This window comes from Pteropus medius, unplaced genomic scaffold, assembly GCF_902729225.1.
Source record: "Pteropus medius unplaced genomic scaffold, Ma_sr-lr_union100, whole genome shotgun sequence".
Classification (NCBI taxonomy): Eukaryota; Metazoa; Chordata; class Mammalia; order Chiroptera; family Pteropodidae; genus Pteropus; species Pteropus medius.
The window spans coordinates 1,626,274-1,644,971 of record NW_024355008.1 but is presented as its reverse complement, the minus strand read 5'-3'; the positions used below and the strand labels follow the sequence as shown (position 1 = coordinate 1,644,971).

The window sequence follows — 18,698 nt, the reverse complement described above, 5'->3', positions numbered from 1 at the left end:
CCCCATACCAAGGACATTTTACTATACATAATTATGCCTTTTCCTTCTCCTTCTCCTCTTATTATTTATCTACCTGGGATTGCACTTGGTCCATCAATTCAGTTTCTCTTGATGAAGAATCCCAGTCATTTCGAGCTTTGTCAGAGATCTTTGGCTTTGTTACTTCACTGTCCATTTCCGTGTTCTTTGCTTTTCTTTTTCAAGCTTGACTTTACTGCTGGGGGCAGGACATTTTCCTTTCTTTCAGCACCAAGTGAACTGCCACCATGGAAGAGGAGGCCAACCACGTTATGGCTCCTGTCACTGTGTAGGTGAGACCTAAGAAAAGGCTACTGCCGCCACTCTATGACAGGGTGGAAAGAACAACTGATTTTTTCCCTTGGAACCTGGATACTGGAAAGTCTAAGAAAAGAAAACCTGTTAAGGATCTGTCTTTGAACTTTTCAGCTCTACCACTTATATGTCCTAAATACATTAGGTTGAACCATATAAAATAGTTGTTTTTACAGTTAAAAAAGGTTGAATATTCAATTTCATGCAGTTCAGTCTTTACCAAGTAGTATATTTTATCTTGCTGGAATGAAATTAAGAGAAAATAAGCCTTCCCCCTACATAGTTATAATCTACAAAAGAGATTCTTACACAGATATGAATGACTTATAGACAACTAAATAATGAACAAATATATTTAAAACTGAAGAAATGAAAAGAATATAGGTAGGTTTTACAGCAAACTTAAAGTTTTGTTTTATGAACCAGGAGACCCAGGGTAGCCTAAAGTCCTTCATAGGCTAAAGTTTGAATTCCAATCTCAGGGAAAATTCTTCAAGAGGAGTGAAGAACACAAAAATAGTGAGCTAGATGGCAAAACATTTTTGGTGGGAAAAGTAAAGGTGTGGTATTCTTTTGGGTTTTGAAAAAGCCAGCATCCCTCACAGCTGGGGAGAAAATGTTTGAAGTGGGTTTGCTACCATTAGCATTTTAATGATGTAATTTTGATTATGCATGTGGCCTGAGGTTTTTAAACATCTGGTGTCTTTTGTAAACCAAACTAATAAACAAATAAAGGCTTCTCATAGCAACGGCACAGGACAGCAGCATTTCCCAGCAAAGCTCTTAAAGGCCTCAAATCGTTTGGCAACAGTGCTATTTAAAGGCACAAGGGAAACTTGTTAGGAAACTAGTTCTCTTTCTTTTACATCAAAATTCCTCATTGTCATCAGGTCCTTGGGTGCCACTTCAGCTCATCTGCCTGTTTTCTCTCTCCCTCAGTTCCATTAAGAGGGTCTTTTCTTCCCACAAAGAACATCTCGTTTTGGTTAGAAGTGGTAGGCGTTTTCTGCAGCTCAGGCTGTTATTCTCTGTGCATATTAGCCAGGCCATGAGTCTGATTGGATAATACTCACACCAGGGCTCAACAAAGGTAGTGCAAAGATAGGACTGAAGCTCGGGATTGAGGTTCTGTGTGGAAGATTTAGATTTGAGAGTCATTAGCATTAAAAATACGATTGTCAACGAAGTCACCCAAGGAAAGCTTGTCTCAAGAGGAGAAATAGAGTGTCTTCTTTGTTTGCAACACGGACTCCCTCTTCCCCTCAACCCCAAACTCACTGTCATGCATTGTGAGAACAGCAGTACATGTGTTTTATGATGATGATGATGATGATGATGATGATGATGATGATGATGTTTCTTTATTGCAACGATAACTGTTTTACTGGTAAGGCAATCACAGACAGAGCCGGTGGGGTCAGAAGATCCAACTCCAGAGACCATTGTCAAGCAACTTTCAATCTCATTTTTTTTTTTTTTTTTTGTGGGGAGGGAGAGGAGTTGCTGAAATCTTATTTTAAAAGTAATATTCCATGGTGTACTCTTTGATCTGTATGTATACTGCTGCATAAGAGAGCAATTCGTGGCTTTCATTTTCACAGAAGAGAATTAGAGATCCTGCTAAAAGCAAACAGTACTCCTGGTCAGTAAACAAAAGGAGGCAACAAGCTGATAGGTAGAGATGGTGTCACATCAGGGAGTTAGCTCTGATTAAGGAATGTCCCTAATCCCATCAAGATAGAGATGTCCATACTCTAGGACAGAAAAGAAGAAAAGATGGAGCAGGGAACTGGAGCACATGAAGTCATTCACTCACTTTCAAGAATTTCTCATTCAAGCTCCCTGAGAGGCAAAGAAACTAAGGAGATATTTTGTGTTAAGATCTTCTGGCCTGTTGGGGGTCCCATAAACAACTCCTAGCCAGCAGCCCCGAGATGGCTGAGGGAGTGCTGATCTGACATCTAACTCAGCTGACATCTCAAAGCTGTGTACAAGCCCTGGAAAGATTCTTCCTTCCAGAGAATTCTGCCTCGGGGAGAATCAGGAAGAGACTTTAAAATTAAGCCTGAAGACAGAGTTAGTGTAAATTATGTTTAAACATAAAGTTTTTCAAAGATAGCGTTTGGTGTTATTTCGAAGTTGAGTACTTTTTGTTTTAAAATCAAGAGTTACATTTGTATTTTTTAATTAAGTGAAAAAATTCAGAATCTCATATTAAAGCATATGTCTCCCAACTTGGACTGCATGTCCGCAATCAAGGCACTGACTCCTACTCGCTGGCTTCATACCTAAGAGGGGGAAGAACACAGCTTCTTAAGTGCAGAGCCCACGTGGGTTGGAAGAACTGCACTTGCCCCTAGAGTCCAGGGCAATTTGGTTTGTGATACTTTTGTCTAGAATAAAAGGTTCTACAGTATTTCTGTGTTAGTTATTTTTGTCCATATTCCAAATTTACTCCTTATTAGACCACTTTCATTTTATTTCCATGATCCTCCATCTCATCCCATCTTATAGAGCAGACTTCGCTTCACTGTTTTAGATCTCTAGGTCCAGTGTTATTTAATTTTTCTTGGGGAACAGAAAGAGTCCTTCCTTACTGGTCCCTATCTACTAACCTGATACCGCCATTAACTGCTATTCCTTAAAAAAAAAAAAGTACATATTTGAATATATAAAGTGGAGACAAACAGCCATATCGTGATGGAGTGACAGTACTACCTGTAAGAAAACTATGTATTTCTATAGATAGATAGATGATAGATTTTATGGGAGACTAGAAAAGTACAAAATGATATAATTCAACAACTAGTGCTCAGATGGACACTGACTTTCCTTCATCCTAGAAAGAAGTGATATAAAAGGATACTGTAGGTTATGTTGAAACTATAATTACTAGCAGGCAAGGCTTCAGTAAAATACAGTATTCAACTGAGTTGATGGTACAGTTTTTTGAAAATGGGAAAGGCAGCTGTTCGCATCCACACAATGAAGTGATCATTAGTGAAGCCATTGTTTCCTGAATCCTCGTCGTCCAGTTCATAGACAGGCTTAGGCCAGTATGGGGGCTTTGTGGTTCCTGTAGGAAGAAAATAATGGACATGGTTGAGAAAAATAATCTACCCCCTTAAGTTTTCCTTAGAATGTAGAGAATAAAATAGGTTTTGCATTCTTGAGAAAAGAGAAATAAAAATTAGACTTTTTAAAAAAGTGTATCTGCATGTGTGTGTGTGTGTTTGTGTTTATGTGTAAACTACCTGAGTATGCAACTATTAAAAATAATAGTTAATAAAGACTCTAAGAAAATGCTGATGATATTTTCATAGGATTAAAAAAAATACAGGTAGATGAGGTAAAGGGGGTCAAATATGTGGTGACAGAAAGAAATCTAACTATGGGTGGTGAACTCACAATGCGATGTATATATATGCCTTATTGTCGAACTGTACACCTGAAACTTACTGGATTTTGTTAACCAATGTCACCATAATAAAAAATAAATAAAAAAAAGAAAGCAGCATATTATGCATCCAAAATGAAGCATTGAAAAAATGGGAAGAGCAAAATAGTAGCATTGTATTCTGTGATAGCATCATAGGGAATGTCTTTTTATTTTCTTTACTAGTAATCTAAAGAGAGCAAATTACTAAAAATACCCATTCATCTAATGTTTAAAGAAAATGGTAATTAATGTTTAAAGAAAAAAGAGTGATAACCATTGATGAGGCAGTGAAAATGGGAACTCTTGTTCAGAGCAGACAGGTTTGTGAACTAACATCTCTAGCAATCTAGGAACATGCATCAATATCTTTAATATATTTTGCATACATTTTGGCCTAGAAATTCTACTTCTACGAATGTATTCTAAGGAGATAATCACGAAAGTGCTTGAAGATTGTGTTACATAGGTATTCTCCCCAGCACTGTGCCTAAGAGCTGGAAGTTGGAAGCAAGGAGGAGGAAATGGTAAATAGACAAGGTGGAGAGTACAGGTGTTGCTAGCCTGTTCGAAAGCCAAGGAGCCTGCAGGTTTGAGCACTATAGCAACACTGGAATTCTGCACAGGGTGAGGGCCAGGGCCAGGAGGCTAGTCTGTTGAGTTTACTATTATTCTCACGCTGCCCACTTTACCGCAGTGGGCATGTTTGTCTCTCTCACTCTACAGCAGACTCTTGAGTACAGTGTCTTCCTCATTTTTTTTTCCCATTGGCATTTAGTCCAGTGCCTGGCAAAGAAGAGGTGTTCAATAAATGCTTGATAAAGGGATGAGAAATTCCAATTAAAGTTGACAGAGGTTGGTGATAAAAACTATATTGAATTTTAAAGAGCTGGTCAATGATAGAAAATTGTTTAATGGACTTTTCATTTCTATAAAACTGGTTCTACTATTTGTAGGATCCAAAATGCTAGATAGGCACCCTCTCTCTACTTTAGCCATAGTTCATGCCCCAAGGGCAATGTGTCCTGTGGAGCACTGACATCTGAATCACCCAGGGAGAGTGTTAAAAATGCAGGTTCAAGCATGTCCTTTCTTACTAACTCCTGATCCATTTAGAGCCCATGTCACCAAGAGAGTATGGGAAACATGGTCTAAGAGGCACCAACTTCCTTCATTTTCCAAGTTTAGTTGGTCATTTGTAGTTGTCCATTCATTCAACAATAAGCATTTCTTGATTGCTCACTATATATCAAGCACCAGGGATACAAAACAGCATAAGATTCAACCCCTTTCCTCAAGGAATTTACAGACTTAAGTGGGGATGGTGGTATTCAAACTGATCATTTGAATAGATCGTTTGAATACCACCATCCCCACTTAAGTCTGTATAATGTGGTAACTCTTATGATAGAGGTTAAGAACAAAGTGCAGTGGGAGATGAGAGAAAGTCAAGGACTCTTGGTGTTATTAGGCCTGTGGTTATGTGGTAAAACAAAACATTAAAATGTTGCCAAGTTCCTTTAAAAAATACTAGGAATTCAAATATACAGTGACCATACATGCCAGTTTGCCTAAGATGGTCCCAGTTTATATCTGTTGTCTGTTATCCCATCTGATTTAGCACTTATCCCAAATAATGTACCTGTGATTTTATCCTTCCAGCTTTCAACCATGATTTTAGCTATAGTGTGTGAGATACCTATGTACATTGAAAGGAGTGCTTACTTTAACATGTGATTAATGAAAGATAACCAGAGACCCTTTCAGTCAAAACAACATTTCCCAGTGACCCCTGCCAGCTGCTTGACATTCCAGCCAGTTAGGTCATGGTCTCTGTCTTGGCCTCGGAGACTCATGAAGCTGCCAGGCTGCAAGTCAGTGGGATCAGTGGGAAACGTGGGAAATTATAGGTTATGTTATATGTACATGACACAGTGTGGGAATTGATGCTGAGCAGTCTTGCTGAGCAGTTTGAACTCTGGCAAAACTGGTTTTGTTACTTATCACATAGTGTAAATATAGAACTATTTTATTTTTTGGTATTAGTTTTCTATTTGCTAATAAATCCTTTTAGCTCTGAAGAGCTAAAAATTAGAATATGTATGTTTGATGTAAAATTAAATACAGTTTCTCGAGCAAGTTGACAAATGTGATACTTGCCACGTTGGTTGATATTTATCCACTACCATGGGAACCATCATGATGTCAATGACCTACATGAAAATCAAAAGACGTAAATTTGCTGAAAAATATCAGAATCTTGCTGAAAAACATCAGAATCTACGTCAAAAGTTTGTGCTTATTTTTAAAAGAGTATCCAAAGACAATGCTTTATTTACCTTGTGTAGCTACAGAAGGTCCGTTTCTATACATCATTATGTGAGCATGACCTTTTTAGACAAAATGAGTTTCCTTCTAGTTTCATTTTTTTATTACTTTTTTTTTTTAAATCAAAGGAAAACTTTAATGTGTTGGATCCATTAGCCCAAAAGGAACTCTGTAAATAGTTAAACGAGGCCAGTTTTATATCAGTGTCTTCGGAGGCTTCAAATAAAAAAAATCAGAATAAGTTAATCATAATAATGGTTTGGATTTTTTGGTTTGCTTCTTCATGGAATCGGAGCAAAGCTTTTTGATATTCAATCATGAAAGATAAAACCTCTAATATTATTATAAATATTACTATAAATTCAGTTTAAAAATTCAACAATCAAGTGTAAATTTTTTTGTTTTACAGTGATAACATAAATACAAATTTGGTGGAACACAACATCCGAGTAAAAATAATATTCTTAGTAAATTGAGAAATTTAAAGAGAAATGTGCTTAAAACTGATGGAGGTACACACGTAATTCATAATCATATCTAAATAAGCTGCAACATTTTATTAGTCAAAAGAAAAGCTGTAGTCATGAAAATTTAAATATTTTTGTATATTCAGTTAGAGAAACTGAACTGCAAAATTTTTACAATGACGTAGATGTTAAATGAAAGAAATGCTTCAGTATGGTAGTATATGTGGTCTGTCTTTCTACACATCGCCAACCAGAACATTTTAGAAATGTCTGAGTCCTTACAGAACTATTTTGTATATCAAATGATGCGTCCTGCAATAATTCCGAACTTTTTTGGTAACTGAACCCTCTAACTTTTGGTTGAATTTTGTTCAAAATAGTTGAAAAAAATTTAGAAAGTATCCTAAATATGGAATGCCAAAAAACTTTAGTTTTTGAAGATTTAGTAAATTGTAATTATTGAAAACAATGCTTGCAACAGGAAAATATTAAAATTTACCCTTATAAAAGCAAAGGAATAATTGAACATATTACATAATTAGAGTTCAAAGTATGTACAAGATTTAATTTTTAAATTCTATAATTGTGCTTTAGAATATCTCAATTTATATGAAATCTCTTTTGATGGCGCTCCTATTTTTAACTGGATAACTTTTTCTTCACTACTAGAATTAAATGATATCAAGAAGGTATAAGATTTTGTAGCACCTAAATTTGATAATACATTCAAAAGAATCATAATTTGAAAAAATACGAAGTTAAGAGCATGCCTATGAAAATATTTGGGTTACAATACTAGCATATTTCAATACAAAAAACTGAAATTGAGAATATCCTCCATTTAGTAAAATTGGCTGTGAGCAAAACAGGTACCTCGGCACCTACAGATATTTTCTCTATTAGAAAAATTAGAGTCAAAAGAGAAGAATCAATTAGGGATGTTAACAAATTAAAATTGATTAACCATAAAATGAAACTTTTAAAAAGATTGCAGGCAATTTTGTGAAAAAACTGAAAAGAATACTTTAATAAAAAATATTTTTTTTAAAGAATTAAACCCCCCCTCGAATTCATTAGAAAAATACAGGAGCATGTAATGAAGACAGATATGGCCAAGAAAGTAGTTAAAGTATGTGACTATATATCCAGAATAGTTATTCTGCTTATGTTATCTTTTCATCTTTAGATAATAGTTTTCTTTTAAAAGTTGGTTTAATGTACACAGATGTTATTTTAATATTTTAAAGAATTGTATTTTTAAAGTAGTTTGCAATAGAATTATTTTATAGGTCTACCAAAATGGTAATGTAGATGTATTGATTAATAAATAAAAATTTCAAATAAACATATAACTTTATTCTAGTGCTCCCTTTCACTCTCGAAAGTGTACCAGTTGAGACAATGAATTACACGGTTATCCTAATTTTAGATGCAGCATGAAGTTTCTTACAACATTGCCTTTTTATAAATGATAAACATGAAAGAACCAGGGCACCAACCATTTTGTGTTTCTGATAGGTATGTGATAGAAATGTCCATAAGCAGGAAAAGTTAGAACACAAAGGAAGTCAATAAAGAAGGAAATAAAGAGGAATCATAAATATCTGCCCACACATAAAAAAACAAAGTTTCTATAAAGGGATAAAATATATTAAGCTAATGTATAGATCTTACCTGCAAATGCACTAGGAAGACTGGAACTTGGATTCTGAAACTTGACATATTTATCTGTCCACCACACAATGTCACTCGATAGCATTGGCATTCTGATATGTATAGATGAATTAAGGTTGTATGAAAGAATGGTGTCTGTAAGGAAATTAAAAATTATGTTAGAGATGTAAGCAAGCATTTGCCACCCCTTGACATGCAAAACCAGACACAAATAAAAAAGAAACCAGGGTTTTAGCAGATTCTCAACATGCCTACATACCATAGATGCTGGAATTACACGACTATTCTTCTTTTTGCCAAGGCCCCAATTATTGAAAAATACTCTTAATCTGCATTTAACTCATGTCCCTAACTACTTCAAATCTCTGGTAAGGAAGAACTTACTTGCAATGAAATGCTGTAAATCAGTGGGGAATGAATACAAAATTAAAAAAATAAAAAAGAGAACTGCCATTCAGCTGCAGAGGTGATCTTCTGGACATTTAGGTTTTACATACTTGTGAAAGAGCACACTGGGGAGATAGAAAAAGTCACCTACCATTGAATATGCTGTTGGCCTTAGCACCACAAGGAGCGATGGAGTCCCATTGCGGTACTTGTTGAATGGAGCACAGTTTTCAACATCCTGGATACAAGATAATACAGGAATGAGAAATGCTTTTGGTAAACTCCCTCAGAATGTTGAAAGTGAGAACACTGGCAATGTAATCGACCCATATTGATTTATTGGCACAGGCTAACATTATGGACTGTTAACTGATTTTTCCTGGCTTCTGGCTCACTTAGACTAGAAAATTTTTGTATTTTGGAGGGTGTGTGTGTGTGTGTGTGTGTGTGTGTGTGTGCGCGCGCGCGCACATGCACACATTTTTTTCCTCCTTATTAAATCCGTAACATACCAAATATGTCTGTAGGAAGAAACTTTACCTTGCTGGCTGTGCTAAGTATTACCCTGAGTCTACACTGGAGAACACTTTTTAACACCTTTTTTTTTATTGAAGCATAATTTACATTCCAAAAAGTATAAAAATCGTGGGTCTACAGCTGGTTATCACAGGGAATCCATCTACCCGCAAATCAGAATATATTTTTAAAAGAGTGGTTGTTAATTTGTTTATCACTTTTATATAATAATGTCAGTATAGAAAAGGTTTCCTTCTAGCTTTTCTTGCTAGCATGCTGAATATCATCTATCGAGAATAAAATTTTGTAATCCTAGGTCTGAAAGGGTATTCAATTAAACCAAAGGCTTTTATTCAACTGGAGCCTAATTTCCTTAAATTTGGCTAGACTGAAGACCCCAATTATAGGAAAGACAATGCTAGATATAGGGTGAGCCAGACTGAGACCAACCACTCAAGGTTACTATCGAAATGGTTGGTGAATCTATCACCTGAAATAACAACTTTAAAGACAACTACAAAATTAAGTGCGAAGAAACAATATTGAAATCTATTCAATGCGTCAGTCATTCAAAGAAGCCAAAACTCTACTGTTTGAAGCAGCTCTAACATGCCATCACCTTTATTAACAGAAACATAAAATCCTATATTATGGTTGAAAGGTACTTGAAGATTTGCCCTTCTGACAGATTCATTATTACTAAGACTTGGACAATCCAATATGTATCCAATTTTAATATAAAATGCTGTCAAATAAAAAATTGGTGCATGAAAGGATAACCATTCAATTGGACAAGGTTTACATTACTGCTCTGAAGACGGAAAATACTCTTTCTCTACAGCAGTTATCCTGAATACCTAGCCCCTTCAATTTATTCAAGAATGAAATGAGCAATTCTGTGTTGTAAAACCATAGCTTGAGTTTATTTTCTATACTTTCTTTTAGACTGAAAGATATATCTAGTTTTTTTTTTTTGAAGAGTATTATGCCAAAGTAAATAAAGCTTTACCTTTATATCTCTACCCATCAGTTGGCTATTACTTCTGGATAGAATATATTGATAGAGGTTCTGAGTGAAGCCATACAATTCATAGTACATATAAACATTACCCTGTAAGAGAGAAATGCAAAAAATAAGAAGAGAGTAAGGAAAATAAACTGGAATATTAATAAACATGGACAAGATTTTTTAAATATAGAAGGTAGTACAGAAAAAAATGATGGGAACTGAAAATTTCTTTACATCAAATAGAAACCCAAGAAATCATTTTAAAAAATCAGTGTTGGAAAATCTTGGTCTATACGAAATAATTAAAATGACTAAATCACTTATTTTTTAATATTTTTATAAGGGTTACTGCATTCCTGCCTTAGAAAAAATTTTTATAACCAGGCTTTATATTCTCAATATAGAGAATTTGATTTCACAAACATTGTTATTTCCCAGCAAAACTAGGAAAAATGCTTTGCCTAGGGGTTGTGGTAGGCATCAAAAGTCACATGATTTCAAAGGAAGGCCACAAAGCACAATTTAAAATTGGAGCCACTAAGCACATTTAGGTGCATGTGTATATTGGGCATGTGAAAAGAGGTTGGCTTTTTGTGTTCTGGTTCCAGATATTTTTGTCTTTTTATCCCTAGGATTTAGCTTAGTACCTGGCATGTAGTACTTGCTCAAGAAACTGTAAGGCAGTTGTTATGGACAAAAAGATGGAAAAATTCACTGATTCAAAAAAAGGTGATTTGCACCTTAGCAGTAAGTAAGTTGCCTTGTTACCATGAGAGACATGCCTTTTCAAGTATACTGCTGTATGAGGCTGCCCAGTCACGGGTTATCATCATGCTTCTACCTTTATGGTGACATACCAAGGCCCTGGAAATTCTCTAGGCAGACTTGATACAGATCTTACTAACAGCATATATGATGCAACCAGAAATAACCAATGTAGGTGTTCATAATCAACATTCTACCTACTGTCTGCATCCAAAAATATATGAAGGTCTAACTTTTATTAAATTAGTCCCATGTTAGATGCCATATTGAGTGCTAGAAATACCAAAGTATTCCTTTACAATTCCGAGTCAATTGATTTTCTTACATTATGCAAAAAGAGCATTTGGAAAAGCTTTTGGTCCCATCCCAAGGAACTGTAAAAGGATGGAAAATGGGAACTGGTACCCAGAGTAGGCTGGAAATAAAGGTCATGGTAAGTGTGGGCAGTTACGGAAAACAACAAAAGCTGGAGAGCTTAGTCACTTGTAAGAGAAAAATCTTTAGGATATTGGGAATGGGAATTGCTGGGCCCTGACAAAGAGGCAGGCTTCAACATAATAAACAGATAATGTGGATGTGAAGGTGAATAAGCTAGGTATAGTGGGAATGACTGATTACATTTCCTCACCCAAAGAGGAAACCTCTATTGTTGATCCTTAACTACAGAAAATATGAAATCCACAGAAAGGAATTTACCATACATTTTCTTGGAAACTAAGAGAATTCTACATACTCAAAGTTATATATTCATGTCAGTGATAAAATAAACAGGCAGAGAACACTCACCACACTAGGAACAGGAGTGTTTTAATAACCTTTTTTCAATGATTCTTTGTCCAAGGTTTGGCTTAACAAGGCCTCCAAGATCATCTTTTTGATTAGTCCTGGAGGCACTAATGGTGTTTATGGTGTTTCTTCTCTTTAAATCAGTGGCACTCTGTGCAGGATTCTGAGTTTAAGGCAGAGAGTCTCACAGGGATTCATCGCCAAGCATGTCATGTGTGCCAACTGGTGAGTGGAAGACCCTGTGATTGCCCTAAGTGGTTGGCTGGATTTTTATGAAAAAGCCTTTGCCTGAAAGGAATGGTTAGCAGCTGGTAACACTTCATTTGCCTTTGGAGTTTCAAAGGACACAGATTGATGGGAACTGAAGCCCTTTAAATATTTTATTCTTTGGATTTGTTCTTTAAATATTTAAGCCCCCAAGAAGGAACAACCCTACTTGACACACTGATTTCAGTCTTCTGACTTCCAGAATTGTGAGAGAACAAATCTCTTGTTTTAAGCCTCCCCGCTCACCAGTTAAGTGCACTAACTTTTACTTTCGGGGTGGGGGAGGGCAGCATGGGGAGCTGAGGAAGGCAAGAAAGGGCACGGCTACAGAGAATGAGAATTTCGACCTATAATAAAAGAACACATATGTAAAACTTATCCACTGACTTTATATAGATTTCACTTATAACCCAAGTATAACTCAGTAATTTCCTTATCATTTAAATCTGATTTACTCATGAAAATGATTAGAGCTAGGCATAATCAATATAAATGTATTCAGAATATTACTGATGCCAACATGCTTTCATCTGGCATCAAGTGGGAAATAAATGACATAAAATCAAAGCTTCTTAGAACATAAAGCCATATCATTTGGCACTTTATCTTTCCTTCATTCATTTAATATTTTAGCAAATATTTTGAGCATCTACCATGTGAAATATGGAGGAAGATTCATATATTCACTCAGTAAACATTAATTGAGCACCTATAGTATGCCAGGCATTGTTACAGGTGCTTGAGATACAGAGAGAGACAATAAGCAATACATATAATAAACTGTTAATTTCTATAATATATTAGAAGGTGATAAGTACTATGGAAAAAGTTGAAATTACAGCAAGGTAACAAGGATCAGGAGTGTAGGGGTAGGGTGAGGAGACAAGCTGCCGTATGAAATAGGATGGCCAGCATAAGCCTTACTGAGGTGAGAATTGAGCCAAGACCTGAAGGAGGTAGGGGAGTTAGCCAAGTGGCTATCAGGTACAGGGAGCAAGGCAAGAAAGAATATGCCAGACTTGTATGAGGACTGAGAAATCCAGTGTGGTCAGAGTGGAGCTGTGGGGAAGAGAATGGAGAGATAGGCTCAGAGAGGAAATATGGAGCCAGATCATGTAAGGCCTTGTAAAGCCCTAAGCTTTTTCATTTAGTGGAAAGAGGAGCCATTGCAGGGATTTATAAGCAAAGGAGTAATAAAATGATATGACTTATGCTTTAAAAAGTTAACCTTGGCTGCTATGTTGACACACCGATGTAAACAGGAAGGCCTGTGAGGAGGTTATTACAAAAATTTAGGTGAGAGTTGAATGTGGCTCGGAACTAGATACTAGTGGCAGAGGTGAGAGAATGGAAAGAGTCAAGAATGACTCCTGGGCCTTTGGTCTGGGTACCAGAAGGATGGAGCTGCTATTAGCTGAGACTGAGAAGTCTGGGGTGGAATACAGTTTTATTTTGGAGGGGAGACAAGGGGCAAAATGGATATCAGTTCAGTTTTGGAAATGTTGAGTTTAGATATGTAGTAATCATTCAAATCCTGACATTAGGAAGGTAGGTGGATATACAAGCGTGGATATCGGAAGAGAGGTTTGGGTTACAGATATAAAAGAATGTTGGCAATAGATGGCATTTAAAGCCAGGAGGGAAATGTTTCCAAGGAATTAAGTGCATATAGAGAGGAGAAGATGACTGAAGATTAAGACCAAAGCCTTGGAGATCTCAACACAGAGTTTGAGGAAAAGGAACCAAAGAAAGGTAGCCAGAGAGCTAGGAAGAAATCCAAGAGTGTGGTATCCTGAGAGCCAAGAGAAGAAAGTATGTCAAGGACGAGGGAGTGATCACCTGTATTCAGTGGGCTGACAGGGCACTAAGGACTCACTGCTGGATTTATCCACGTGGAAGTCACTGGTAACCTTGCAAGTTCACGGAGCCTTGCCGAAACTTTCTTAAGAATGCAACTGCCAAGACCTATCTTCTTTCCTTCCTTTCCTCCTGTTCCTCCCATCCTTCTTATGTATCCTTCTTTCTCTTCTTCCTTTCCTTCTCTCCCTCTTTCCTTTTCCCCTTCCCTCTCCTTCACAGGGGTCCTAGAACTGTGTTGTAGCCTGACTGCTCTGCTCTCCCAGCCTCCTCTGGCTCCCTCCTTATTTTCCCTTACAGGCAGTTCCCACAATAAATCTCTTGCGTGTCTAATCCTGTCTTGGCATTTGCTTCTCAGAGGACCTGGACTAACACAAGACTTTAATCATCCGGAGAGCAGGGACTTCTCTTATTATTTCTTTGGCATTTCTCACAGTGCCTGACAGCCAGGACAAGCGTTGCTTTAGAGATTAGGCAATTGCTTATGCAGAATGATTGGGATAAGCCAATTGCATATGCAGAATGACTTAGGGAGACTCAAGGAGAATCCCACTAGGTGTGTGACCCCCTGACATTAACACACTGTGTGACCTTTGGTCAAGTCACTTATCCTCTCAGCCCATTAATTTTCTCACTATAAAATGAGTGGTTAGATTCAGTTGTCTCTACGGGTCCTTCTTGTGCTCACATTTGGAGTAAAACCTATTTGATTGATGTTGAGAATTATGTTACAAAGTTGGGTAAGTAAAGAATCTGGAAACTTAGAAATGAAGAATAAAATTTTCAAGGAAAAAAGTCGCACATGAACGCAACACTTTATAAGATCCCCCACCCGCACCCTGTCTTGGTTTTTGTATTTTGAGTTTTGAGAAGCATTTGGTGGAAATCATGCCAAGTGTGAAATAGGAGATCAGCTCCTGAATTTCACTTACCTGCACTGTCTCCGAAAGGTAAAAAGGAATAGAGCAGGTACATTCTTTGTCAAAATTAATGGCATTTTCCTACAGTTTTGCACAATTTGCACATCTATTTGTGTAAATAATCTGTCAGGCAGGGGAAAACAATTATTAAATTATTAAAAAGTTATACGAGTATATATACAAAAATTCAAGCCCTAAGTCCACCGAAGTCTTTAAGTTTTCTGGGTTAAGGGCGTGTTGTCTGGGCCACAAATAAAGGGCAGCTCTCCATGCAAGATGAGAGTGTATCTGCTGATGCTCCGGAGTGGGCCTTCGTGCAGTCTTTCATTCTGGGGCCTGCAGCATTTTGCCACTGACCTGGAATTCAGTGTTTCCATTGTATATTTATATAATCTGTTGTGATGAAGCCTTACGCCTGGATCATAAAGAGGTATCACTAAGAAAGTATTAGTCAATGTCTCATGAGAACTGGGCTTACAGCCTGAGTCTAATCGGCTTTATGGGGAAGTCACTTCACAGTTTTTCCATTTTATTGTATGGAAAATATTTTTACTAACGAATACTTCTACACAGCATCTAGAAGTTATTAAAAATGATCATAGAAAAAGAAGTATTTCCAAAATATAGGTTTATTGACATATGTGGAATAACTCTGATTTTAAAACATTATGATATTCTTTAAAAGTTAAACTGTGAAAATGGTAGAGTGGACTCTTTAAAAAAAGAGTAGTGTGTCCCAATGGGCAAATCCTGTGAACTCTGGCTGAAGGAGTCACTTATGTGAAGGTGCAGCTAGAAGAAGAGTAAGGAAAGGAGGCTTGGTGCATGTCCCTTATGCGACATCTCAGGTGCCCAGGGTTTGTCATGGGTGCTGCTTTGGGCTTCTGCTTTTTCCTCATGGTGTTGAGGAGTAATTAGAAGATTACAGGAGTGAGGCGGGGCGGGGGGGGGGGGGAAGCAAGAGAGTGGCTTTCTCCTTGGTGAATGGCCAGTGGGATTTAGGATTCTTTGGAAGAGAAGATGAACAAGAAAGACAGAAGGAATTTTGAACTCTTGCAAAGCCACTGGGAGTTTTGAGGCCAAACAGGTAAAGCGTTGGTATTAAATTAAGATTAGACAAAAGGCTACTTAATTTTACTTAGATGTGTATATTTACTTAAATCATTCTTTAAACAAGCAGCAAGGAACTATTATTTTGGAAAACATTGATGCCTTTTCTTTTGGTAAAACTGCTAAAGAACTTTAAAGAACAGGGATGTGTTGTAATTGAGAGCTAACACACTGAACTGTGACTGAGGAAACTGGAGTCCTTGTTCAGCCAATCTCTGATCCTGAGTTAAATACTTAACATCCAGGGCCCACATTTCATCAGCATCACTTTATTCACCAATCAATTGGTCCATGAGGTCACTGTAGTAGTATACATTCTAGTCCATGGATTCTTGTTGAAGTTCTGTCAATGCAGAATTGGACAAAAATGTTTCATGATCAAATGATTTTTGAGTAGATGATAGCTAAGGTGCTTTCTAGCTCTAAAAAATGTATGAAGAAGACATAACTCTGATCTATTGTCTGTTTTGGTGTTCAAGTGGCCTTATAAGCCTATAGCTCTAAAATGACAGCAAGAATTACAGTCTGCTTCTCAGAATTTTCAAGAGCCAGAAACTATCATTCTTGCTTAGAATGAACTGTATAAAAGGGCACTTCCTTTTTGGGCCTCAGGGCTAAGTGAGAAGAGGGAAGCCCACTCAGTACTTTTGTTCTACTAGGTCTGTGCTTGGTCACATTGGCCTGGGATATGTACTTTATCTTATCACCCAGTATAATGAAATACTTCCATGTGCAAAAGAGGATCCCACTTTCTGGGTGGTTTCTGATTTTCTCATATAAAAGCAAAGTGTTAGAAACAGTTCTACCTGAAGTGACTAAAAAAGAAATTCCTTTGGAAAATCATCTTAACATTACGATAAAAGCGTTCTGTTGCAAGTTGTTTGCAGGGTGGCTTTGCCAACCATGGAGGCCCCTGCCTCATATGCATGAGGATGAAATTCACAGTGGGTGGAGGTGGGTGGAAATGAATATTAATCTTGTAAGCCAATTACTTTGTTACCCCCTCCCACAAGGCAAATTTAATTTCCTCCTGCCATTTTGCCTCTGCCACATGGTGGGGTCTGGTGGTTTACATATCATACTAGAGGACTCAAAGGATTTAGGGCACTTAATTCTTGGAGAGATAAGCTACAGGGAGCTGGGATGGGGAGCGGGACTGCAGAAAATGTAACTAGAAAGGCAATGGGAGGAGTGGGACCTGAACCCGTTTTCCTTTTCAAAGCCTTCACTACTTGCCCTAATCCATTTTTTTTTTTTCAATTAAGTGTGTACCTATTATGTAGTGGGCAATGGACAAGGAAGGGATTGTGGATACAATGAACAAGCCAGCTAGGGCTGAGCTCTTTGTTATTACCAAACATGGTCTTTCTTACCTACTCTATCACTAGCTCACTGAGGGTAGAAATCAACTTTTACTTATCTGACGTATCTGCATATCCAACAGAACTATTAGCCCCTTCAGGCACTCATAAATGTTAAATCATTGTTGACAGCTTGGCCTTCACGATTTGCCACTAGCCATGTGGGGAGAAGGAACAGATCAGCTTTCCATGGCTGCTTTTGGAGTGGTCATACAGTCTGGGACATCTGATAATCAGCTCAGAGTTGATTTGAATAAGACATTCGCTTGATTCGTTAGCCTTAATATGGGTGTGGCTGATTTAGCCTTAGAGTAGCTCTTGTCTCCCCTCCCCAGACCAGCTTCTGGGGGTCTCATCCTCCAACAGCTTGTTAATCATATTGACAAAAAGCTTGTGACTGAGGGATGTATCTTTAGTTTCAGCTTTTCTCTCTCTGAATAGAACTTGGTTCATTTTGCTAATTATCCTTAAGATGCCAGAAAGATTTGGGTTCTTGCCTTTCCTAGACTAAAGTGATGATCTCAGAGGGAGTTCATTTGCAAAGGGAAAGACACTATGCTTGAAAGTGGGGCAAAATTGAAGACCTCTTTCTTTGGTTCTTCACTCTTCTTTAATATGATTCATGGGCATCTGGCAGTCATTTGGCCTCGCCTCTCCTTCTACCACGTCTATCAACTGCTTGCTTGGTCCTCTGCCAGCATAAAAATCTTCTGACTTTCCTGGACCCCTGTAAACAAGTATGGCTGAGCTGACTGGTGTGAGAGTGGTTGTCCTCAAGAGGGGATAGGGATAAATAATGCCATCACACAGTGGCTCTGTCATCATCTGCACCCGCCAGCTGAAAAAGAGATGTTCCAGTCTCATCCAGTTCACTGTTGAGGGGCTGTGTTCTCAAATGGACCACTTGTTTATAGTCCCAAAGTTGAAAATTCTTAGAAACTGCATTAAAAATGTGAGAAGCGACGAATCTCTATTTCCTTGATGACCTTTGCAGACATTATAAGGATGATGCCCATGCAGAAGTAGAATGTGCCTGTGGCAAAAAAGCCAGAGAGGATTCTGGTGGCTGAGAGCTTTAGGTGATAAGCAGGTAATTGCTGCTGCTTTAAGGCTGTGTTGTCTGGTGATCTGGACTGGCAATTCTGGGATGTCTTGTTCATCCTGGTCCTGCAAGTGGCCGAGATATACTTTTAAGACACTGCTAACATTACTGCTCAGATGAATAGCACATACTGGCAATATTAATTTAAAAATGTGAACCTTCCTTTGTAGTTGTAGTTGTTTGGTTTCTGGAATTATTCCTTAACCAGAATTGACAATCAGTAGGAGCAGAGCTCTCTTCAGTCAGCCATGATTAGGTATATTATACTCAGGTTCAAAAAGCTTGTTGTGCCAGATGCCACGCGGAGAAGAAATACTCCTCAGCAGGGTCTGGATAAACCAACATCTGGTGACACCAAGCAGTTCCAATGAGCTGTTTCT

The 18,698-nt window shown here is 37.6% G+C and overlaps 1 pseudogene; it reads right to left on the bottom strand.

The window, feature by feature from the left end:
* Nucleotides 1-211: 211 nt before the first annotated feature.
* On the bottom strand, nucleotides 212-18,431 carry LOC120598131 (cell cycle control protein 50C-like; annotated as a pseudogene).
* Between the last annotated feature and the right edge of the window lie 267 nt (nucleotides 18,432-18,698).